The sequence below is a fragment of the Hemitrygon akajei genome, chromosome 21 (genome assembly GCF_048418815.1).
Source record: "Hemitrygon akajei chromosome 21, sHemAka1.3, whole genome shotgun sequence".
Classification (NCBI taxonomy): Eukaryota; Metazoa; Chordata; class Chondrichthyes; order Myliobatiformes; family Dasyatidae; genus Hemitrygon; species Hemitrygon akajei.
The window spans coordinates 61,233,603-61,254,187 of record NC_133144.1 but is presented as its reverse complement, the minus strand read 5'-3'; the positions used below and the strand labels follow the sequence as shown (position 1 = coordinate 61,254,187).

The 20,585-nt window shown below is 42.5% G+C and overlaps 1 non-coding gene across 1 annotated transcript; it reads right to left on the bottom strand.

Annotated features, from left to right (window-relative positions):
• Positions 1–897: 897 nt before the first annotated feature.
• On the bottom strand, positions 898–970 carry trnav-cac (transfer RNA valine (anticodon CAC)). Its single transcript has one exon. It is a non-coding gene; the product is annotated as a tRNA-Val (tRNA).
• Positions 971–20,585: the final 19,615 nt, after the last annotated feature.

The window sequence follows — 20,585 nt, the reverse complement described above, 5'->3', positions numbered from 1 at the left end:
CTTCCCCATGTCGAAATATCCATGAATTGATTGGAAACCCCTAACATTTAACACAGACTATACTTCCTTTATCGCTCTCTTGAACTTGCACCAGTGTCATTGATTATTTTGTTGTCATGTATAATTTATGTTGATTTTAGTTCGTGCAATGCCTGTCACTATTTGTATGTAGGGTGTTGCTGTTGCAAAAAGTTAAAGCATTTATAGCCATTAACAATAAACTTGAAGTTGAGAACAAGGTGTCATCTACTTAGAGACGAGAAAGAATATTTTTGGAACGCTCTGCTCTAGAGGACTGTGGAGCAGCGTCACAACATGTAGCCAAGGCTGAGTTCCCATTACATTTACGCTATCAAGGAAGTCAAGGGGGAAAGCAAAGAAGCCATAATCAGATCGGACAACATATTATGAATTGTGGAGCAAATTTGAAGTTTAGATACGTTCTTATTCAAGGTGACTCACTAGATATAGACTGGTGTCTCTAGTAGTTACTAAAAAAAAAATCTTCCACGTCTACACAAAGTGGTAAATGCAAATTAAAATATTCGGTTTTTAAAACAATCGTATTGCCTATTAAAAATAATAACATCTGTGGCATTATTTTCATATTCTATTTTACAAATATTTGGAATTTTTTATCAAACGCACATTCTAATATCGAGGTAGAAGAAATGTAAGTAATCTGTTTATTAATAATTATTTGTACCAAAATATTAAACTTTAGAAGCTATAAACTATTTCTGGAATTTTCATTTGTAGAAAATAGAATCCCGATAAAGTGTTAGTAAACTAGTTTTAAAAATTAAAAGTGCAAATTGAAAATGTTTAATGCGACAATTATTAGTTTCACTAGTTGAATAAGTAAAAGTACCTTTTAAAGTAGAAGTGATAAAACAGTGTTTCCGCCCGGGGTCGAACCGGGGACCTTTCGCGTGTGAGGCGAACGTGATAACCACTACACTACGGAAACCCATAGCTTATATGGCCGAAATTAGACCCTATCAAGCCACCTATTTTGTTGTTCACAGTTGGCGCTACACTTCAAGCGCACAACTGAAGAGAGTCTGCGAACGACTGATAAACTATTTCAGCAAGCTGATAGAACTTTCTAGGTGGAGCGAGTTTTCCATTTTGGGGTGTTTAGAACAATTTCCACTGACGCTGTCGCTTAGTTTAATGGCTGGATTTAACATTAGCTAATATATTCTATTGGTGCACAAAATTGCATTTAGCATAAGAGAACATCCCGCAAATTAATCATATCGGTAAACATAATTATACTCTCCACTACAGCGTCTAGTTCTTTGGGCCACGAGACTCACCCATCAGGAAGTTCAGTAAACCAATGAGCAAAGGAAATTTGCGATGGGCAGCTCGGCTGACCAGTGGGGAGAGGGCGTTGCCTGTAGGGCGGGAGTCTGCCCGCGGTTGGGATTTGAATCGGCGCGTTCGCGAGACGGTGGTCGGGCTGTTCTGTTCATCCCCCGGTCTGCAAATGAGCCCGCAACCTTTTCGTCACATTGGTGACTTGTGGTCCAGAATGTCATACATACAATAAAAACAAGAGGGTCACTAGGGTAGGACCACTCAAGCACGAAGGAGAAAACTGAAGCTTGGAGCCAGAGTAAGAGGCCAAAATATAAACCCGTATTTCCAAACCAGGTGAAGGGTCACAACCCTTAACGTTGGTTGTCCACATGTGCCTGGTTGACTTGAGTTTCTCCAGCTATTTGTTTTTTTTTTTAAAATTTGCTCGTGATTCTATCATCTGCAGCCTTCACCTGACACTGGTATTCACCACTGAAACCAACATGGATGATGGTGAGATCAGTGAGGGGTATTCGGGAGCATGTCAATATGAAGAGGGAGGAGGTATTGACTTCTGAAGATCATTAAGGCCCAGAAGTCTCCAGGTCATTAAGAGAGGAGATTGCCGGGATATTGATGGAGGTAGCAATGATTTTCCTTTGTTTCAGATAGGCAAGAGGCATAATCCAACAAGTTGTGGGGCTTTGCGCTTAACATATGTGATGGGGAAGTCATTGGAGATGTTTCCAAGATAGGATTTACACAACCATAAAAGCATGGATTTGTTACAGTGGAGCAGTAGTAGAGCTAATAGGACTTGATATTTCAATCCCTATGATAAGTCGGCACTCTGCATTGGGCTTGGAGTGGTGACAAGGAGAGTAGGTACTTCATTGGGGTCATCAGATGGGCACCCGCCTTCTTTGACGTTTCGTTGATAAGCCCACAACGTCTCCAAAGGGCTCAACAGTGCTACCTGGCGTCTCACACCAGATACACACCCCGCCTCAGTTCCATACCCTCCTGTCTTCATCTTGCAGCCCAGTTGTTGTCTTTTCTTTAATCCAAATCCAATTACTGCTTTCTTCTGCATTTGACAAAGACTTGATTGCTTGTTGGAGTGAGTAACTCCAACAAGGTAGTTAGCATGGCTTTGGGTGAAGGGGTTATGTTTTATAAATACTGTATGATTGAGATGGAAGTACGACTGGAGATTGCAGGTTAATCCGGGCACCTGTAAGGCATTGTATTTTGAAGGTCAAATGTAAAAGAAACTATAGTATATGCAAAGGCCCTTAGGAACATTGATGTACAAAAGGATCTTGGGATCCAAGAACATAGTTCCCTGAAACAAGTAGATAGGGTGATGATGAAAATGTACTACCTACTTTCCTGAGTATAAAAGTCAGGAAGTCATGTTGCAGCTATATAAAACTTTGGTTGCATTACATTTGGAGTATTGGGTGCAATTCTGGTCACTGCATTTCAAGAAGGATGTGAAAGCATTAGAGAAGCTGCAAGCAAGCTTCACCAGGATGTTGCCTGGGTTGGACAGTATGAGCTATAAAGAGAGGTTAAACAAGATTACGTTGTTTTCTGTGGAGTTTTGAAGCCTGACAAGCAACTTGATATGACTATATAAAATAGTGAGAGAGAGAGAGACACCGTAAATAATCAGAGCCTTATTATATTTTACTACAATCAAAGCCTTAATATATCTTTCCTTTATTTCCACAGTTTCTGGAAGGATCACCAGGATCCTGAAGAAATATCGGATTATTACCATCCTCAAACCTATAGGAAGCTCAAGTCACAGCTTATGCAGGTCAAAGATGACCTGGAACTTAGGTCAGCTGGCATTTACAAGGTTCCTTGTGAATGTGGAGCAGCATGCATCGGCCAGACGGGACGCATAGTGGAAAACCACAGGAGGTGCATCTGTTTCGGTTACCCGGGGAAATCAGCGGTAGCAGAACACTGCATTCGCAATGGCCATAGGATTGACTTTGACGGCACAAAACTACTGGCTGTGACAATGGCTTTTGGGACTGCCTGGCAAAATAAGCTATTGAAATAAAACTAGAGGAAAATAATTTTAACAAGGACGAAGTTCTCGCTCTAAGTAAGAACTGGAATTCGATGATAAACAAGGTGGGAAAGCAGAAACTTGATTGGATAATGACTAACCAATCAGGAGGAACGTACTACGGGCTATAAATACCACTGAACTAGATTTACTGAGAAGATGGCAGAGTTTGTAATCAAAACATGGTTTATAATCCATATCTGTACCCGGCTGGAAGCCCGAGAAGGATTTATTCATCATATACGCCAGGAAAGCACTAGATACATTTTCAATCAGAGCCTTTTTCCCAGTTTGGAAATGTCAAATGTTAAAGAATGTATTTTTAAGTGGCTCTTAATTCTAGACTCTCTCACAATGAGAAAGCCTTCGTAATCTTTATTGAGATAACCTCTTGTTCTAAATTCTAGAAAATATAGGTCTAAATATAGGTAAATATAGGTCTATTCTCAATTTTTCATTGTAAAACAACCCTTTCACTGTAGGAATCAACCCAGCATGCCTTCAAAGTGTGAGCTGTAAGAGAAATATCACCTTCCTTAAATAAGGGAATAACTGTACTGACAGAACATGTATGGTCTCACCAAAGATCTGTGTTGTTATAGAAAGCAAAGTTTCTTTTTATACATCCTCCTATTTATATTGCAGAAAGTCACAAATCAGTTCTCAGAAATTATATCAAATAGGTTTTAATTCTATATCTCCTAATGACAAAGAGTGAGACAATTTTGACTTTTGGAGAATATGCCTGCTAGCAGAGCAGTCCCATTCCCGATTAATTTTCCCTGCAGCCTATTCATCCCAAGTTCCCATCGACTACCTTCAATGGGACCTAAACAGTAAAACAATTTGCAGTAGCCAATTAACCCACCAATGTATACGACTTTTGAGATGAGGAAGGAAACTGGGTGCTGAGCCACAAATGTCCTTTGCCAAAATTTGATCTAGGAATGTGTTTGCATAATATCTTTCTGATAAAGCATTTCAAGGCATTCTGCATGTGTGTTATCAAGATATTTGTTACATGCATACTGTTTGACTTTGCATTTACCAAATTTTTAAAAAAACTAATCTCTAGACAGTGACAGTGCATTCTTTATTTCTCTTCCATTGGTTTCCCTTATGAAGGCTCTAATATTCTCCTGCGATTTCTACCAGGTTTTGTATTCATGATTATGTCTTAGACATTTCATGGTATTAGAAAGCATAACCAGCTCCCTTGCAACTGACCAGAAGTTGGAGCTGTTATTTTTGGAGGAAGTGGATACAGTCAAAAAATTAACCTATTGTTGGAAAACAGTTTTCTTTAATATTTCTTTTTATAAGATTTGTACTTTTTAACAAATCTGTGTATTTTTCACACTCACTGGCAGAAAGCAGTATAGCGGCTAAACTAATGGTTTATCACCTTTCTCATTTTTCATTGGAGAAGTATTAGAATATCACCCACATAATGTAATTGCTTTAATTATGTAGCCTAGTAAATATCTAAGGAATTTCTTACCAATAAAAGTGATAGATTTTTCAGAAGTGCCATGTTTATTCTTTTGTCTTACACCCCTTAGCATTGTTACCCAGCTCTATATTTAGTTTGCTTATTATTTGTATGTTTGTTTGTATTCTAAAACAAACTGGAATCTTGGAATTAAGACTGCTTGCCATTTTTGACTCCCAGAAGAATCTTAAGGATTAGAAATTAAACAGAGATTCAACACTACCCAAAATATTACATGATGGCTATGTTTGATTGGATAAATTCCAAAATGCATAGTCTCAGTATCAAGGATATTCTAATTAGTAGGAACTTCTACCAGTTAATGTCTGGGTTAGGCACCAATGGGACATTAATGAAGTGTCATTTGTCCTTTGAATACTTAGAGCTAAAAGGCACCATCCCTTGTGTTGTATAACCAAAGTCACATAGCATTCGCTTCTTTGTCCATTTGAAGAGGTTTGGCTGCACATCCCATGTGAAGTCCTGATGTGGTTCTGTCTAATTAATTCTTGCTGTTAAGGTGTTGAAACCTAGTGATTTCCTAGTGATTGAAATCAATTACAAAGTGTTTGTTCCTAGCTCCAAGAGGCCCTCCTTGTTCTCAGAGTCAGAGTTGGATATGAAGGTCTTGACCTGCTTGGGGGAGTTTTCTTTTCATCTTCAGTGACTGACAGTTTCTTAAGTTATTAACCATTCCAACACGGACCTCTAAGCAAAGGTAAAATCCCTGGGATTTGGACAAAACAAAGACAACCACCGACCACAAAACATGTTCACATCTTCTCCCAGACTAGTCTTGCAGTAAAACAAAAGTCTACAAAAAAGGTCCAGAAAAGCCTATAAAGAAGTAATGGATACAGCCCAGTTGATCACTGTTATAAGACAGTGCTCCAACCACGCCAGCTTTCAGGATTTAAACGCTCTAACTCTCCAGAGTATGGCTAACTGTCGCAGCCCCTTTAAGGGTTCAGAATGGTCCTACTAATTGGCAATAACGTTTTGGGCACTAATAATTGTGTATTTAAAGAGCACCTGAACTGTGATTCGGTGCTCAATCGTAAGCCTATTGGTGATATGGTCTAGCGTTTGATTTGTGCTCAGTTCTCGATACAGTTTGATACCATGTCTCGATCCTTGCTTTGGGTATTCCAGCATTTGGGTCCAAACCATCCTAGTCAAGGACTCTTGTCACAGTAGGATTGAGCCAACATGGATCCACCAGGGTATCAGAGTTTCTCGGCTGCTGTGGCCAGCCACAGTGAGAGGATTTTCAGACAGAACCTGGAGATGCACGACCTCCAGGTCACTGTATACCAGCTATCGCAAGGAGGATGCCAGAGTCGCTCAGGTGAAGCTGTCTGTCACTCTGTGGAGCCAGTATATCTTCTGACCCCAGAGAGAATTGACAGACACCTGGTTCTTGCCTCGGCTTCCTCACTCAGTGCTCATTGGTGTTTGAACTCCAGCTGTCCCAGTTCCCTTTGGAGCACAGAAATGTGGCCTTCATGATCTGTCTCCTAACTGGGAGAGCCCTCGCCTGGGCTACTGCATACTGGGAATGAAGGTTGGAGATCTGCACTGACTTGGAGGAATTCATGGCCACCGCGAGAAAGGTATTTTAGCATTCTGCCAGTGCAAATAGAGCCTTGGAAATTCTGAAGAAGCTGCATCAGGGAAATGGGTCAGTGGCCGACTGTCTATTGAGTTCCAAGCTTTGGCACAAGAAGTCGTTATTACAGGGAAGCCTTGACCAGCCACAAATTAAAGGTTGCCCTCAACTTGGGAGAACAACAGGGGACTCAGAAGTCCTCATCGACTAGTACATCCACCTTGACAATTGTTTGGTAGAGCATAAGAGGACTACATTATGAGGCCAAAGAGGGCTAGCCCGAGCCCAGCCTCAATCTATTGCAGTTCCACCTCCCGATCTCAGACCACCACCAGCCCACCTCCTGCTTGGGATTCTGTCAAGCCCATGCAGATCGGTTATACGAGGCCCTCCGCCAATGAGAAGTCCCGGTGTCGGAATCAAAATTGCTGTTATTGCCACAGGGAAGCAGGTAATCTGTCCAAAGGTGCAGACACCTGAAGAACTGCTAATACTGTCCAGTGTCAGGATCACAGGGACAGTAGCAGCCACTACTCCCAGTCCCATGGATTCTGGTTTCGAGGTGAAGTGGAGTTCACCTGGGGTAAGAACTTGAGACAGATGAAGGTTTTTGTGGACTCTGGGGCAGCGGCTAATCTTCTGGACTTGGGAACCGCCTGTCAGCTTGACATACCGCTGCAAGAGTTAAGCCAGTCCATGCCCACAACTGTCTTGGGCAGCCACCCACTAGGTTCTGGGCAGATCCAGCAACAGACTGTGGTTTTGCAGATGAGGATAGGGGATATGTGGAAGACATTAGTTTCTGCATCATTAACTCACAGTTCATACCCCTGATTCTCAGGTACTCTTGGCTGTTTTAACATAACCAATCTATGGACTGGAGAAAAAGGAGAGTCATTGTTTGGTCCAGTTATTGTTAGAGGCTATGTTTGTGGAATGGTGTTCCAAACCCCAGAGTCTCCTGAGACCAACAATCAGCAAGGAGATAGACTTTGGTACAACGTAACCCAAAGCCCAAGGGATCAAGCCAAAAGGTCTTGACTAAAGGGAGGACTCCTAATTGGAACCTGTTCCTGGGGGCATAAGGACCATCTTCATTGCCATCAACTGAGGATACGAGGGAGTCTAGCGAAACTAGGGAGGAGACTCAGAGGTCAGTCGAACCATCTCTGCCACATAAGAAGCCTCAGGGATCATCCTTGAAGGAGGGTTCAGAAGAACTTGCAACATTCAGGCCATTCAAAGTTCCTTCTATATAGAAGGACTTGGAAGAAGTCTTCAGCACGGGAAAGACCTCAACTCTTCCACAACACCAACCCTACGACTGTGCTATAGATCTTCATGCATGGTACTTGTCCTCTGCATGGTCAATTATACGTGCTCTAGATCCAGAGAGAAGCACAATGAAAGAACATATAAAGGAAGCTTTTGCTATGGGATTCATTCAGACCTTCACCTCACCAGATGGCGCAAAAAAAGGATGGGAGCCTGCGGCTATGTTTTCACTATAGAAGATTAAACCGCATAACAGTCAAGAATCGTTACTCCCTTCCACTCATGAATATTGCCTTTGAGATTCTCCAAGGAGCATGAGAATTCACGAAGCTATATCTATGAAATACGTACAGTCTGGTGAATTCCAGGCAGGCCAGGTGGTCTTTGTTCTTTAATTCCATCCTGCCCTATTGGCTGGGGTTAAAGAACCAGAAACCAGATGCCTTGTCCTGCCAGTTTGACGAACCGGAATGAAAGAAGCGCCCTACCACCATTTTGCCTCAAGCCAAGGTGGTGGCGCCAATTCACTGGGGAATCAGTGCTCTTGTTCACAAGGCCCAAGCACAAGGGGAGATTTCTAAGAACGGCCCTCTGGATCGGCTGTTCGTCCCAGGTTCCTTCTGGTCCCAGGTACTCCAATGAGGACAATGGGAGAGTCCAGAACCAGAGGCCACAGTTTAAGAATAAGGGGTAGGCCATTTAGAACGGAGTTCAGGAAAAACTTTTTCACCCAGAGAGTTGTGATCTATGGAACGCTCTGCCTCAGAAGGCAGTGGAGGCCAATTCTCTGGATGCTTTCAAGAAAGAGTTAGATAGAGCTCTGAAAGATAGCAGAGTCAAGGGATATGGGGAGAAGGCAGAAACGGGGTACTGATTGTGGATGATCAGCCATGATCACATTGAATGGCGGTGCTGGCTCAAAGGGCCGAATTTCTGCATCTATTGTCTATTGTCTATTCATCAAGCTCACCTAGAGATTGTCAATACCCTTGAGTATGTCAAAAGAAAGTATAGGTGGCCCAGAATGATGAAAGCAAGATTTAGAATGTACCTAAGATGCCTGGCCTCAAAAAGAGGGGTGTGACCATTTGATGTGGACAGAGATCACTCACAACACCTTACAGCATTCGGTATGGGGAGGTCACCGTTTGAGTGCCAGTTTGGTTATTCTCTGTCTCTCTTTCCAGAACAGGAGGCCAAGGTTATCAAGGTTAACAGGAGGCCAAGGAGCCCTGCAGCTGAAGATCTCATCCAACGTTGCAAGCAAAAATGGAGTAGGACAAGAGAGAATTTGTGGCCTCTACCTGGAGGGTAGAAACCAAGGCGAACCGAAGGAGAAGACAGGAACCCACGTTTCAGTCTGGGCAACAGGTCTGGCTGTCCATTCACAATTTGCCTCTCCGGGTGAAGTTTAGATAGCTGGTGCCCAAGTTCAATGAACCCCTTCAAAGTCCTGAGGAAAGTAAATCCAGGGGCATACACCTTGCAGCTCCCCAAGATCCTAAAAATCAATCCCACCTTCCACATCTCTAAATTAAAACCTGTCTGCATCAGCCCCAGTGCCACCCAGGTTTATCAATGGGGAAACAGGTCTTCACGGTGAGACTTTTGGACTCATATACTGCTTGGGATGTTTGGCAATACCTTGTGGATAGGAAGGATTTGGACCTGAGAAGAGGTGCTGGGTGCCTAAAAGAGACATCTTGGACCTGGCTCTCATCCTTCACCACCTCTCCAACAGCCAGGGTTGTCAAGAGTTGGCTGTTGGGGAGGGGTCCTGTTACAAGATACTCCCAATTGCACCAGCCTCCAGAATTTAGATGCTCAAACTCCCCAGAGTACGGATAGCTGGCACGGCCCCTTTACAGGTTCCGGATGGTTCTGCTAATTGGCAATCATGTTTTGGGGGCCAAGAATTGTGTATTTAAAGACCGCCTGAACTGAGGTTTGGTGCTCAATCGTAAGCCTACTAGTGATATTGTCTAGCATTTGTTTTGTGCTCAATTCCCCATCCAGTTTAATACCGATCCTTGCTTTGGGTACTCCAGCATTTGGGTCCAACCCATCCTCATCAAGAACTCTCGTCACAATCACAGGTAAAACCTTCCCTAACACTGAACAAATCTACACAGAGCAATGTCACAGGAGAGCAGCCTCCATCATCAAGGACTCCCACCACCCATGCCAGGCTCTCTACTCACTGCTGCCATCAGAAAGGAGGTACAGGAGCCTCTGGGCCTACCCACCAGGTTTAGGAACAGTTATTACCCCCCCCCCCCTCAACCATCAGGCTCTTGAACCAGAGGGGATAACTTCACTCACCTCCACATTGAACTGTTCCCACAATCTATGGACTCACTTTCAAGGACTCTTCATCTCATGTTCTTGATATTCATTGCTTATTTATTTATTTTATTTCTTTTGTCGTTCAACTTAGATCTGAAATCAACAGAGAAACTTAGAAATGTAGTTTTAATTAGGGAAAGTACAGCCAGAGAATAGATACATTTCTCTGTTGCAAGGATTGCGAGTCCCAAAGACGATGTTGTTTGCTGGTGCCTCGGTTTGGGACATCTCATCAGTCCCACAGAGGAATTTGGAGTGGGAGGAGTTGTCATGGTCCATGTGGGTACCAACACCATAGGAAGAACAGTTCTGTTCTTTTGAAGGAATTTAAGAGCTAGGGACTAAATTAAACAGAAAAGATAATAATCTCTGGCACAGGTTTACTAAGATCAAAGGGCTATACAGTATATGAGGCTCAAAGGCTGGTGTGGAGAAGTGGGATATTGGCACCAGTATTGCAGAAGGAGGCAGATGTACTGATGAGATAGACTCCACCAGAACCTGCTGGAATCAGGGTCCTGGTGAATTGCATAATTAGGCCTTTAAGCTAAATAGTGGTGGGATGGGGGATGTGATTCAACAGCTTGGAAAAGTATGGACAAGGTAAATGGGAAGGAGAGTGCAGGAAAGATAATTGTAGTCTCCAGAATAAATAATAAAACAAACAGTTTAGAAAGGGATAGAATTTAACTTCAGACAACATGCAGACAACATTGAAAAATGGTGGAGCAGACTTGATGGGCCAAATGGCCTAATTCTGCTCCTATATTTTATGGTTTTATGGGTGGTGAATAGAGCATTGGAGGTGTTATATTTGAATGCATGCAGTATAGAAAAGGAGCTAGATGATATTGTAGCACAGTTGGAAATCAGCAGGTATGTTATGGGCATCACAGAAGAAAAGTCAGTAGGCAAAGGTGGTCAGGTGGTTTTCTTGGTAAAAATTAAAATCCTTAGAAAGAAGTGATAGAGAATCAGAAGATGTAAAATCCTTGTGGATAGAGTTGATATACTGATAGGAGAGTAACCAGGAGGTGGGGTACAAATTACAACTGGAGATAGAAAAGGCACATAAAAAGGGCAATGTTACAAAAGACTGGCATTTCTTTTGATAAATGCCACCAACTAACATCAGACAGAGCTTTGAAGAGGAGTTGTGCAGTTGCTGTACAAATAGCTATGAATATATATCAAGCAGTAGTAAGTCATGGGAACTGGATTTGCTGTGTTGTCTAGAAGACGTTTCACTACTCATCCCAGAGGATTCTTCAGTTCTGATCCATGGTGTGGAGTTTTCCAGTTTATAAACTCTGCGAGTTGTTTAAAAGTTTAAATCATATGAGGGTCGTTAAGAGCCGTAGTGGTAATGAAAGGGTCATTAGTCTTATCTTTGCATGAATGGAGGTGTGATCTGTTGTGGAGATGCTGGGGTAGAGATGTTCAGACTGCATTGTAAGTAGCTGATAGGTGGTGTCGTACCCAACGCCCCAGTTCAGGGATAGATATTCCAGTTTGACAAAGGTAGCTTCTTTAATCCCTCTTTCAAACCACCTGTCCAAAATGTGCACATTGTATCATGGCTTAACAACCCTCATGTGATTTCTATACCTTTAAACAGCTCACAGAGTTTATAAACTGGAAAGCTACCCACCATGGATCAGAACTGAAGAAGTCTCTCGGATGAGTGCTGAAATGTCTTCCAGACAACACAGCAAGTCCAGTTGCTTTGATTTACTACTGCTTGATATACAATGACCTGGATGACTGAGAACCTTCATAGACAGCTATGAATATCCTTTGACCTCAGCTTCAATAATGTGTTTGTAATGTTGACAATACCAGCATGATTGCCTTATCAGTTATCATTGTTATGGATTTGGTTTGGTAAAAGTACACATACCTGATGAAGTAGTGGTACTGCCCAGACTAGCCACTGCTGCCAGAGATGGATAGACTGCCAAAAAAGAGGTGAGATTTCATTTTGAACTTTTTTTCACTTTTTTAAGTTCAGGAGAGTTCTTGTTTGAAATCACTCTTGCTATTTTCAACTTGTGACATCCAAACAAGGGCCAAGGTGTACAAATTTACCTTTCAGATGACTTGACATGACAAGGCCATTTGGCCCATCAAATCCATGCCAAGAGTACATATAATGTTTATGGAATCATAGAATAGCTATGACACACCAGAGGCCATTTGGCCCATAATATCCATGCCAAGTTCTTATGGAGTATCCTGTAAGTTCAGTTCCCTTACTCTACCTCCCGTCCTGCAAGTTAACTTTCCTTCAGCCGTTATTGACAATGTTTCTAGTAAGTGAGTCTGGTCTGTCATTCCACCATGGCTGATCCCAGATCCCACTCAATCCCATACATCTGACTTCTTACCATATCCTTTGATGCCCTAACCAATCAGTAAACTATCAATTTCTGCCTTAAATATACCCACTGACTTGGCCTCCACCACAGTCTGTGTGGCAGAGCATTCCACAGATTTGCCACTCTCTAGCTAAAAAAATTGCTCCTCTTTACTTCAATCTAAAAGGTTGCCCCTTGATTTTGAGGCTAGATACCCAAGCAAGGAAACATCCTCTCCACATCTAGTCCTTTCAACCTTCGGTATATTTCAATGCGATCCCCCAACATTCTTCTAAATTCCAGTGAGTACAGGCCTAAAGCCGCCAAACATTCCTCATATGTTAATACCTTCATTCCCAGAATCATCCTTGTGAATCTCCTCCAGACTCTCTCTGATGACTAAGTTCTTTTTGAGATATCGAGCCCAAAACTGTTGCCAATACTCCAGGTGCAGTCTGACTAGTGCATTATCTCCTTGCTTTTATATTCTATTCCCCTTGAAATAAATGCCAAAATTGCATTTGCTGCCTTTACCACAGACTCAACCTGCAAATTAATCCTCTGGGTGTCTTGCATGAAGACTCCTAAATCCCTCTGCACCTCTGATGTTTGAACCTTCTCCCCATTTAGATAATAGTCAGCGCTATTGTTCCTTTTACCGAAATGCTTTATCATACATTTCCCAACACTATTCCACCTGCCACTATTTTGCCCATTCTTCCAACTTGTCTATGTCCTGCTGTAATTACATTGCTTCTTCAGCACTACCTACCCCCCTACCTAGCTTCATATCATCCGCAAACTTTGCCACAAAGCCATCAATTCCATTATCCAAATCGCTGACAAACAATGTGAAAGTAGTGGTCCCAATACTGATCCCTGAGGAACACCACTAGTCACTGGCAGCCAACCAGAAAAGGTCCCATTTATTCCCGCTCACTATTCCGCCTGTCAGCCATTTCACCGTCCTTGCCAGTATCTTTCCTGTAACACCATAGGAATTTATCTTGTTATGCAGCCTCATGTGTGGAACCTTATCAAACGCTTTCTGAAAATCTCAGTAAATGATATCTACTACCCCTCCTTTGTCCACCCTGCTTGTTACTTCCTCAAAGAACAGATTAGTCAGGCAAGATTTCCCTTTACAGAAACCATGCTGGCTTTGACTTACTTTATCATTAGTCTCCAAGTACCCCAAAACCTCATCCTTAATAATAGACTCCAACACTTTCCCAACACTGACCTTAGGCTAAATGACCTATAATTTCCTTTCTTTTGCCTTCCTCCCTTATTAAAGAATGGAGTGACATTTACAATCTTCCAGTCCTCCAGGACCATGCCAGAATCAAATGGTTCTTGAAATATCATGACCAATGCATCCATTATCTCTTCCACAACCTCTCTCAGGACTCTGGGATGTCGTCCTTCTGGCCCAGGTGACTTCGCCGTCTTAAGCCCTTTGAGTTTGGCTAGAACTTTTTCCTTTGTAATAGCAATGGCGCTCATTCTTGCTCTCTCATGCTCAGTGACCTCTGGCACACTGCTAGTGTCTTCCACATTGAAGATTGGTGCAAAGTACCCACTAAGTTCATCTGTCATTTCTTTGTACCACTACTACCTCACAGCATCACTTTCCAGTGGTCCAATGTCAACTCTCACCTCCCTTTTACTCTTTGTATAACTGAAAATAGTTCTAGTATCCTGCTTTATATTACTAGCTAATTTGCCCTCATATTTCATATTTTCCTTTCTTATAGCTTTTTTAGTTGTCTTTTGTTGGGGTTTAAATGCTTCCCAATCATCGAACTTCCCATTCACTTTTGCTACCTTATATGCTCTTACCTTGGCTTCTATGCAATCCTCATCTTCCCCGTCAGCCACGGTTGTGTACGCCTGCCAGTTGAGAACCTCTTCTGTGGGACATATCTATCCTGCACCTTGTGAATTATTCCCAGAAACTTCAGCAATCTCTGCTCTGCTATCATCCCTGCCAGTATTCTCCTCCAATGCACCTGAGCAAGCTTCTCTCTCATGCCTCTGTAATTCCCTTTATTCCATTGCGATATTGATACTGATTTAGGCTTCTCCCTCTCAAATTGCACTATGAATTCAATCATATTATGATCACTGCCTCCTAAGGGTTCCTTTACATTAAGCTCCCTAATAAGATCTGGGTTACTTCACAACACCCAATCTAAGTGTAAAGGGGGGTTTCTTTTTCTTTGTTTTGTTAAAAGTAGGAATGCTTCTTTGTTGCGAGAGAGTGCTGGAAGCTTGTTTGGGTTAAAATTTACTGATAACAAGAATTGTATTCCTTTGTAAACCAATTGGGATTAATGTTGTTCTTTCTTCTGAGTCTGTAAGCTATTGTTGGCGGGCTTTTGGGGAGATCGGCGTGAGGGGTTGAGAGAGAGAGGACGCGATGCTGTAAACTGGATGAGGAACGGACCCCAAGCGGGGGTCTGAGGCCAGGAGGTACCCCGAGGAGAGGAGACGAAGATAGATGTGCTTGGTTGACCAATTCGGGTGGTCCTGAGCTGCGAGTCGAGGAGTTCGGAGGGGATCGAATGGTGGCCAGAAGACTTCAGTAATTGAGCTCCAACGGTTGTGCACGAAGTGGTTTGGACTTTGATAAGTTTGGCGCCTTTTCTTTATTTTCTTTTCCTTCATATATACTGTATCGTTATTAATCACTTAGTTATAGTAATCTTTATAAAATGTAATCATTTAATCGCATATGGTGTACTGTCTGTTTTTGGGCGAGGCGGGGACATCATCCACACCAGCTGATTACCCAGTTTGGCGGGGCCGGAGGCTGCTCCCCCTAGACGAGAACAAGCTGAGCGAGCCTGAGGCGACCCAGGGGGTTACATAAGATAGCCTTTCTCCGAGTAGGCTCACACACAATCTGCTCTAAAAAGCCATCTCTTAGGCATTCAACAAATTCTCTCTCTTGCAATCTGACACCAACCTGATTCTCCCAATCCCCTTGCATATTGAAGTCCCCCATTACATTGTGTCATTATCCTTAGACATGCCTTTTCCAGCTCCCTTTGCAATCTCAACCCCACATCTTGGCTACTATTTGGAGGCCTATATATAATTCCTATAATGGTTTTTTGACTCTTGCAGTTTCCTAACTCCACCCACAAAGATTCAACATTCTCTGACCCTATGTCACCTCCTTCTACAGATGTAATTCCATCTCTTACCAATAGAATCACACCACTGCCTATGCCTTCCTGCCTGTCCTTTTAATACAAAGTGTATCCTTTGATATTAAGCTCCCAACTATGGCCTTCTTTCAGCCACGACTCAGTGACGCCCACAACATCATACTGACCAATCTCTAATTGTGCCTTGAGTTCGTCCACTTCAACAAAATAGGTCTTCAATCAATATTTTGCTTGAAGTATGGCACAATCAACAGCATTACACTTCTTTATGTACTCAAGTCACTGGAGTGAGTGACCACTCCCGCCCCTACCTCACACCAACTTCTTACTTTGTGTTCATTCCCCTTCCTTTCTATTCATTACAAGGATTACAAGGAAGCATTTACAAGGATGTTGCTGGATATGGAGGACCTGAGTTATAAGAAAAGATTGAATAGGTTTGATTAAGAAAAGATTGAATAGAGCTAACAAAAGAAATTGATGAGGGTAGGGCAGTGGATGTAGTCTACATGGACTTCAGCAAAGCATTTGACAAGGTCCTTCATGAGAGACTCATCCAGAAAGTCATGAGGCATGGGATAAGTGGAACCTTGGCTGTTTGGATAAAAAATTGGCTTAAAGGAAGAAAGCAGAGGGTAGTTGTGGAAGGAAAGTATTCTGCCTGGAGGTCGGTGACTAGTGGAGTGCCGCAGGGATCTGTCCTGGGACCCCTGCTATTTGTGATTTTTATAAATGACCTGGATGTAGAGGTGGAAGGATGGGTGAGTAAGTTTGCGGATGACACGAAGATTGGAGGAGTTGTGGATGGAGCTATAGGTGGTCAAAGGATACAAGAGGATATAGACAGGCTGTAGAGTTGGGCAGAAAAATGGCAGATGGAGTTCAATCCGGACAAGTGTGAGGTGATGCATTTTGAAAGGACAATCCAGAAGGCTGAGTACAGGGTTAATGGTCAGTTACTTAAGAGTGTGGATGAACAAAGGGACCTTGGGGTTCAAATCCATACATCCCTCAAGGTCACTGCACAGGTTGATAGGGTAGTTAAGAAGGCCTATGAGATACTAGGCTTCATTAACAGGGGGATTGAGTTCAAGATTAGAGAGGTCATGTTGCAACTCTACAAATCTCTGGTGAGACCGCACTTAGAGTATTGTGTTCAATTCTGGTCACCTCATTATAGGAAGGATGTGGAAGCTATGGAGAGGGTGCAGAGGAGATTTACCAGGATGTTGCCTGAATTGGAGAACAAGTCATATGAAGCAAGGTTAGCAGAGCTGGGACTTTTCTCTTTGGAGTGTAGAAGAAAGAGAGGGGACTTGATAGAGGTCTACAAGATTATGAGAGGCATAGATAGAGTGGATAGTCAGTACCTGTTTCCCAGGGCACCAATAGCAAACACCAGAGGGCATATATACAAAATTAAGGGAGGGAAGTTTAGGGGAGACATCAGGGGTAAGTTTTTTACACAGGGGGTTGTGAGTGCCTGGAATGACTTGCCAAGGATGGTGGTGGAGGCTAAAACATTAGGGGTATTTAAGAGCCTCTTGGACAAGCACATGGATGAAAGAAAAATGGAGGGTTATGGGGTAGTGTGGGTTTAGTACTTCTTTTTTTAAGGATTATATGAGTCAGCACAACATGGAGGGCCGAAGGGCCTGTACTGTGCTGTAGTGTTCTATGGTTCTATGGTTTGGACTTTATTATTTGAAATGTAGAAGATTAAGAGGTGATTTGATAGAGATATACAAAATTATGAGGGGTATAGATTGGGTAAATGCAAGCAGGCTTTTTCCACTGAGGTTGGGTGGGTCTACAACCAGAGGTCATGGGTTAAAGGTAAAATATGAAAAGTTTAAGGGAAATATGAGGGGAAACTTCTTCACTCAGAGAGTGGAGAGAGTGTGGAATGAACTGCCAGCGCAACTGGTGTATCAAGCTTTATTTCAATGTTCAAGAGAAGTTTGGATAGGTACATGAATGGTAGGGGGTATGGAGGGCAATGTCCCGGTGCAGATCAACAGGAGTAGGCAGTTTAAATGGTTCTGCACAGACTAGATTGGCCGTAGGACCTGTTTCTGTGCTGTACTTTTCTATGACTATAGTCCTGATGAAGGATGTCAGCTCGAAACTGGAATGCTCTGCCACAGATTGTGGTGGAGGCCAAGTATTGCATATCTTTAAGGCAGAAGTTGATCATTTCCTGATCAGTCAGGGCATCAAAGGAAATGGTGAGAAGGCAAATGTATAGGGTTGAGTGGGTTCTGGGATCAGTCATGATGGAATGGTGGAGCAGACTCGATGGGCTGAATGGCCTAATTCTGCCCCTATGTCTTATGGTCTTTTGATCTTATGGAAACGTCAGGTGTTGGTTCCTCTCTATTATTGCTGTCTGACCTGTTGAGTTCCTCCAGCAATTTGTTTGTGTTACTCTGGATTTCCAGCATCTGCAGAATCTCCAGCATTTAACTCAGAACCAGCTCATTCAGATGAAATGCTTCCCACTGAGCCTTGGTGAAGAAATGATATTTTGTGAAACTATGGACTCCTTCAGGAGACAAAGATAGAAAACAAGAAGTGGAATTTGTTTGGAAAATAAATAAATCTGCTTTCCAGACTGCTTAACTCCCTTTGGGATATGTTCAATGGTGGACATTAAGTGAAGGGGGCATCTAACGTAGCTCTGATAGCTCCACAGTGAATTATCAACTGGCACTCAGTGAATCAGGCCACACATGAAGAAACCACCTTAGGTGACGTCTGGAACACCAGCCAGGAACTGTGAGACAGATCCTAATAGCAGCCATTGTCTTCATGTGGTTAACCTGTTGGTGAAATAGGTAAAAGTAACAAAGATTTCCTGTGGGATTTTAAGATAGCTAGTTTTTATCCAATTAAAACATATCTGAATAAAATATTCCAGTTATACCTGAAAGCTTATTTGCGATATGTTCTTGCCTGTTGGCTGCTTATGGAACCAAGTCTAGCAGTACAGAAAACATCTGAATGTATCCCAAATCATAGGGATGCACTGTCTTTACTTTAAGACACCCCTGTCACTTTCACAGACTCCAACCCCCATCATTTTCACACTGATTTTTTTTTCCTTTCCTGTCCGGAAGGCTTTATTTCATTTTGTATCAGGAACTAATCCCTTATCGTCAAGTAAGTGATGACTCTTTGTATGTGAGAATGGACGGAGTGTCTGCAGGGACACTCACTGCAGTCAATCCAAATCCAAAACTAACCTGTTTTCCAGTAAGGGTCACCGGATAGTAATCAGGAACAGGAAATCTGTGTTCCAAACCTGGACATACAGATGCCAATTCAATCAGTCACTTCATCATAGATAAGCATCATTCATGGAATCCTCCAGGCATGGCTCATCACTAGGTAAGTTCAATGAACCATTAGAACAGTCGTCTATAATGAAGACTAATCCTTTGTTTAAGATTTATTTTTGCTAAGTAGTTGCAGTGGAAATCCCTTGAGGTAACGCCTTGTTGAACAGCAAGTTGATCAGACGGTACCTTAGCCAGGCAGACAATTCTTGTAGTTGTTGGTTACTATTCAAACCATTTGGACAGCATGCTTCCTTAAAAGTAAATGAGTGCTGATGGAATATGGTAGGGTTCTGTTGATACAGAGTTCTGAAAGAGCATATAATATCTTTTGCTTATTGATTGTTCTCTGTTTATGGTTCTACTTAAATTCCCCTAGTACCTGAGTTGGTTAAATGGGGGGCTGAGCAATAAAGACCAGGTTTGCTTCTCAATCGTTGAAGAATTAGCAAATCTAAGCCAAGGCCTTCCTACTTGACTTTAAATTATGTAGGAGGCAATCAGCCAGGTTCCCACTCCTAATGGCTGTCTAGCAAACTGCTGAATAATGTGTGCATTTCTGAAGTTCGTCTGTCATTCAATGCCATTTGAGAAGTTCCTTCTGGTTAGGTATTGTGGAAGCTAAAGCGATTGTCTTTGGTTCCTGTAACACATTCTGTTCTCTGGCCTCTAACAGTATCCTTTTGCTTAATATTGAACCAGATTGTTTATAACCTTGTCACATCCAATCCCAACATAACTTTCATCGGTGACCTTCACATGATAATAGGTGACCAAAGCTATCTATTGTCATCTCCATAACATCAGCTGTACATTCTTGCCTTAGCTTATCTGCTGGTGAAATCTAGAGTTGATTTTTATTATGCTGTCTCTGCTGCCTCATCTAAGTGTCACCTCATCCCAAACATCTGCAAGCCATTCTAATTTATCCTTTCTATTCCCTCATTAATTAATCTGACCTCAGCCTCCTTAACTGTGAGGCCAAACACAAACTAGAAGAATGACCACTCATGTGCTACCTGGGTATTCTACAACCCAATGGCATGGACACAGAGTTCTCCAATTTCAGGTTGCCCAGTCCCCCTCCATCCCTTGTCTCTCTTCTGTTCTACCCAGGATTTTTATCACATCCCCTTCTTTCCAACTATCCTCATACCCAGTCCCCGTCTCCCAGTTTCTTTGCCTCCCTCACCTTCATCTACCAATCATCCATACACTCTTCCCACAAGGTCCCCTATCCCCTTCTCCAATTGTTCTCATCTCCTCATCATCCCTTTTTTATTTAGTTCCACTTTTCCTTTCTTATCAGATTCTGTAATCTGCTGCTCTTTACCATCACCTCCCAGCCCCTTTTGTTATTTCCATCCTTCGCTTCCCCATTTGATTCTATCCACCAATCAACCCTTCTTCATCTGGTTCCACCAATCAGTTGTCAGCTCTTGCTCCATGCGTACCCCTCACCTCTTTATATTGGATATCTCCCTTCTACTCTTTCAGTCCAGGCGTTGAGTTTTGAATTGAAGCATTGACATCCATTTCCTTCCTCAGATGCAGCCTGAACCACTGAGTCGTTTTTATTATATTTTATTATTTAGAGA